The sequence below is a fragment of the Apium graveolens genome, chromosome 6 (genome assembly GCF_009905375.1).
Source record: "Apium graveolens cultivar Ventura chromosome 6, ASM990537v1, whole genome shotgun sequence".
Taxonomy (NCBI): Eukaryota; Viridiplantae; Streptophyta; class Magnoliopsida; order Apiales; family Apiaceae; genus Apium; species Apium graveolens.
Window position 1 is genome coordinate 260,044,941 of NC_133652.1, and position 6,000 is coordinate 260,050,940.

Consider the following 6,000-nt stretch of genomic DNA (forward strand, 5'->3'; position numbering starts at 1 on the left):
TTTAAATGACCATTCGATTGTTAGCTCTGCTATTAAATCAAATGTGATTTTAAACGTCGATCTACTTAGACTGATTTGCACAACCTCTACTGTGGCCGATGATTCAAAATCTTTTTCATTCACCGTCGCAAACACACAGTATGTAGTTGATGAAACAGTCGTCAATCGTGCGTTAAATTTTCCACTAGACAATTTCTGTAATTTACCCTCTGAAAATGATATCACAAATTTTTTCAATGCTATTCACTATCAGGGGGTGATCAATTTAACCAAACTTTCTAAATCAAATTTGGTGTCTGAATGGGATATTTTCTTCGATACACTTTCCAAAGTGTTTGCCAACTGCACAAAATCCAATTTTCATAACATCACTTCCACTCTGCAGTATATTGGTCTTGCGGTTGTTTTCAATCAAAGGATCAATTTTGGCAAACTACTTTTTCCCATTATCTTGAGACGTCTAACTTCTGCTTTACGTGATCATTCTACAAATCGTAGGGTATCATGTTACTATGCTCGTTTTCTCATGCTTATAGCAGATCATCTTCTCACACCTGAACACAAAACCCTTTTTGCTAACTCTGCAGTAACCGAACCCCCTCCAGTTAGCAAAAAGATTTACACTCGCCAAGACACAACCTTCAAATTCATGCAAGTTCCAGTACTTGTATCTGCTTTCATGGCCACTTATATTCCTTTACCTATTTTCAATCTTCCCGGCCATGAACAGCAACCTCAACCTCCAGTGGTTCAAGCCACCCAGGCTCCTCCAACATCAGATGCTCTTCCATTACAGGTAGTAATTCCTCACTCTCACTCTCTTCCTACTTCTGTTGAAAGACCCCCAGTGGTTGATAGGGCTGACCATGAAGTTGTAGAACCACAGCTTCAATCCCAGGTCATAGAGCCAAACACAGAGTCACATTCTATCTCAACCTCTCCCCCACTGTCTAAAATGTTACCCAGAAGATTACTAGGAAGTAGTACATTGTTAAATATGAGTGAACCCTCAGCTCTGCCTCCTCCTAAGAAAAGAAGAACATATTCTGAGGCATCTGAAAGCCCATCCTTGTCCTCCCAACAGGACATGGACTTTGAAATGGCCAATGAACAGTTACTAGAGGCATTCTCTCAACAGGATGCATCTATTGAAATTCGCCATAGGGCCATGGCATCTTGTACTGAGTCAAGCACAATTCCATTACTCACAATGGAACCATACACTTCCCCAGATCATACTCAGGACACACAGCGAGGAGAGCACGTAGAGTCGGTTACAGTGCCTGCCATAGTTACGGCAGAAGAGCAGTCACATGCTTCAGAGGGAAAATCTGACTCTCCGCCATCTTTAATAGAGTCATTTTCTCCCCTCCCAGATCCAACACCTCTGGCTCCCTTATGGGATTCTCCACTCGCAGATTTATCTGGAGAAAGTGGAGGGCAACTCGGTCAATCTATCCTTGAAGCAATTCAGACATCTATTCCAAAAGATTTGATAGTATTGACTGAGGATCGGGACTCGCAAATTCCCATTGCACCACCACTGACCTCTCCTGAAGAGGCTAGGGTGATTTTTAATGCAGGTACAGAAGAACAGCAACAGGAAGACTCCTCATGAGCAATTATATTGAGAGAAACACATGCACGTGAGGTGAGTGAACCAAACACGAGTGAAATTCAGGTGAGAGCACACACAGACACTGATACTGTAAACCTGTTAGCTCAGATTGCTGCCCTAAAAGAAGAACTTGCTAAAAGCCAAGCTGAAGCTCAAGCATTCAAAGCACAAGTGGTTGAACGGTCTTCTTCTTCCACCTCTGTCAACAATCAGCTTGCAATCATAAGGAATGACATCTCAGATCTAAAGACCACTGTAATACCAAAGCTCAATTCTATTCAGGACACTCCAACTTTATCAGCTGATGACATATCCAACTTCTGCTCTCTACATACAAGAATGACTTCTCTTGAAGACCTCGTTGAGATGAATCATTCACTGGACTCCTCAAGATTTCTAAAGATAGAGACGGGCATGGAACATCTCAATGAAGGGATGAAGCACCTATATTACATGATCAAGAATTCTCATTGCCCTAATGAAGAACAAAGAGCTTATTTTGAAGGACCGTCTGGTGGAGGATCAGGCTCTGGAGGTGATGGAGGTTCCAAAGGAAGATCTGAAGAGGATCCCTCAACTAAGGGGGAGAAGAAAGGGAGTAGTGCCAAAGGGAAAGAAAAAGATACCTCTGCTGGAAACAAAGGAAAGGCTGATGATGTCTACTACAGTGGAGAACAGGATGACTTTGATATTTTTGACATTCCCACTGAACCAGTTCAGGAAGATAAAGATGGGTTATTTGAAGCTGAAGAGGAAAGTGATTTTGGAGAATGGGAAGAAAAAGCTCAAGTGGATCCTATGTTTGAGAAAGAATTTCAGAAGGAGCAGTCAGAGATGAAAAGAAAAGAAGCTGAACTCAAGAAGGTCTCTCAGATCATTGACATGAGAAAAGACATTCAAAGAACAGAAACTCTTCAAAAGCAACGTCTTCATGACATTAAGGCTCAAGAAAGGAGAAGAGATGTAAGACTAAAGATTGGTGAAAAATGGGATGAAGCTAGGAGAGTACTTGATATGCCTCAGCTGAGCACTAACAATGATAGGCAGTTCTTACATCTTCTTGACAAGCTGGAAATCTCAAATCCTAACAATGACATGTACATGAATGCTATCAAGACTGAAGTCTCAAGGATCACAGCTGCTTTTGATAGATCCCTAAATGAGATGAGCATTTTTGTATATTGTCAGAGTGAAGGATCATTCAAGGTGTCACTTCATCTATTTGAGAATCGTTCTTTGTCAGAGATTTGGGTTCTTTTAAACAAAGTCAAAAGAAGCTCAGAATTGAATGAAGTTCTTCGAGAAAGGCTTAAAGAGTTTGCCAGCAGGGCTAGTCCTCAAGTGGTCAACAATCCTCATCAGGTGAGATTCTTTAAGTCTGATTGTCTTCAAATCTGTCAGCTAGATGTACAATCTCTTAAAGACTACTCAGCTAAGCATCTGGTCTGGATGGAACATCATTTGAGAACTGCTGGATATTAATCCATGTTGAAGACTCAAGCTGCTGACTTGATTCAAGCTTATTGTGAAAAGAATGTTAAAAGATACAATCAACTCAAGAATAAGCTGAAGTCAGTTGGAGTTCAACCAGTCAGACCAGCAAGCTTCACTTCAGAAAAGGATCGTGTCTTTGACAAGGAATTGCTTCAAGATTTAGAAGAAGGTGAAGTCAGAAGAGAAGACAACTGAAGTCAATTAGCTCAAAACTCAATGTAATATGATTAGAGCTTTATGAATCAAGATAGCCTAATGTAGTTATATGTTCAGGCTAGAGGAACATCTATCTTGTATTCACTTGTAAATTTCATTTGGAATCTGGAAAATGTTAAATATAATCCAGAACTTTTCTGCTATTTACTTTACATTACTGTTTATATCTTTTTCTTATTTGTTAGTTGAGTTATCCTCTAGGTATTTGTTGTTATTGTCTAACAAGCAAATAGGGGGAGATTGAAAGGCATATGTCATAGCCTACTCGTTTATTCGAGTATTTAACTCAACTCAAATAAGAATGTAATAAGTAAATAGTGGATCAATCGTCAGAGAGATCTCACAATATAACATCTGTCAAAGAATAAAGAAACATTGTTCATCTGCATACTTGAAGATTCACTGGAAGAAGTTCAAGAATTTGATCATGCCTCAGTGATATAAATCAAGATCGTGGATTTAATCAAGTGACAGAGATCTCGTCAGGGTATCATTTATTACAAGGATTCAATCAGAATATCAAAGTCAAGACATGAAGAAACGTCACGGAAGTTAGTCACTCATGAACCAGACAGTACATCGAGTGTCAGCATTGAAGTGGCGGAATTGATTCATAAGTCTCAGTGACTTTCAGAAGATTGTCAGAAGAATGGATGATGCTCAGGGTTAGTATTAATTCTCTATTAATTAATTAAGTCATATAATTTAATTAAGAAAATAAATTATATCTGCAAAGATTAATTTATTGATTAATTGAATTAAATTGATTAATTAATTTAGAATTAATATTAAGGATTTACAAGATTTTAATTGGTTTAAAATCTGCTTAAATTCAGCAAGACAATTCATTTGAACTAGTATGACAATCGGTATGACAATTGATAGTCATACCGAAAGTCATGCCAATACATTTAATTGTCTTATTAGAATTTCTGTTTAGATTAAAATCTGTTATTAATTCAGCAAGACAATTTATTTGAACTAATATGACAATCGGTATGACAATCAATAGTCATACCGAAAGTCTTGCTAGCTCATTTTAATTGTCTTGCTAGTTGTAAATTTTGTCATACCGAAAGTCTTGCTGGCCAAAGAAGATTGTCATGCCAGTACATGTTTACATTCGGCTGTTTGATAAAAAGGAGCAGAAGTCTATTATTTCAAAATCAATCAAACAGAACAAAAACTCAAGAACAAAAGAAAAAGGAGCAGAAAAATATTTCATCTCATCTGCAACTTCAAGATCAATTTCTAGATTGTAAAGTTAAATCCAATCAACTAGAAATACTTATCTTGTTCTTGTGTATCAATCTAGCGGATTAAAATCCCTAGAACTTAATCTCAAATCGCATTTAGCATTTGATTTTTTTAATTACAAAAATAGAAAAAGTTCATGTCGAATTTATTCTAGATTTGTAATAATTGATTTGAGATTAATCCCTTGTAACCGATACCGTAGTTGTAACACCTTTCAAGTTTAATAAAAGTTTTATTTAACTTGAATTTTGTTTCACAATTTTATTCCGCATTTTATTCGACTAAACGGTATTGTTTGCATTCAACCCCCCCTTCTACAAACAAATTGGGACCTAACAGAATGTCTAGGAACCAAGTTGAACATGAGTACTGCTTATCATCCACAAACGGACGGGCAAAGTGAAAGGATAATCCAAACAATTAAAGATATGTTACGAGTGTGTGCAATAGACTTTGAAGGCAATTGGGACGAGCACTTACCGCTAGTGGAATTTTCTTACAATAACAGCTATCAAGCAAGTATTGGGATGCCACCTTATGAAGCTTTATATAGGAGAAAATGCAAATCACCTACATGTTGGGATGAAGTTGGAGAACGCAAGATTCTAGGTCTAGAACTGATTCAACAGATCAAGGAAAAAGTAGAACTTATCCGAAAGCGACTTGAAGCAGCGCGAAATCGACAGTGTAGATATGCAGATCTATCCAGAAAAGATGTGGACTATCAGGAAGGAGAACATGTCTGCTAAAGGAATCACCATGGAAGGGACTAACCAGGTTTGGCAACAAAGGCAAATTGAAACCTCGCTACGTCGGACCATTTAAAATTTTAAAGAAAGTCGGAAAGGTTGCATACGAGTTAGACTTACCACCCCATATGCAGCATATTCATAACGTATTTCATGTATCTATTCTTAAGAAGTACAACCCTGATACAAGGCATGTAATAGAATATGAGCCAATAGAACTTCAGGCAGATTTGTCGTATGTAGAGCAGCCGATAAGAATTTTAGATCGGCAAGAGAGGGTATTAAGGAATAAGTCTGTACCATTAGTGAGAGTTTTGTGGAGAAACCCAGTGGTTGAGGAATCAACCTGGGAGCTTGAAAGTGATATGTTAGAAAAGTATCCTCAGTTATTTACATAGTGTGATTCTGAGGACAGAATCCTGTTAAGGGGGGAGAATGTAACAACCGAGAAATTATGCTTGTATTATATTATAATAAAGATAAATTATATGTATTATTATGTGATTAAAGGTGTGGAGTCGTAAAACCCTAATTGCTATGTGCTACGTGTCGTCTGATTTTGATCTGAACATGTTTTGGATATTTATTGAGTGTTTTATCGTAAGTTATATATTTTATATCAAAACCCGTATAGCTCAAACAGTGTTTTAAAGGCCCGTATTTGAA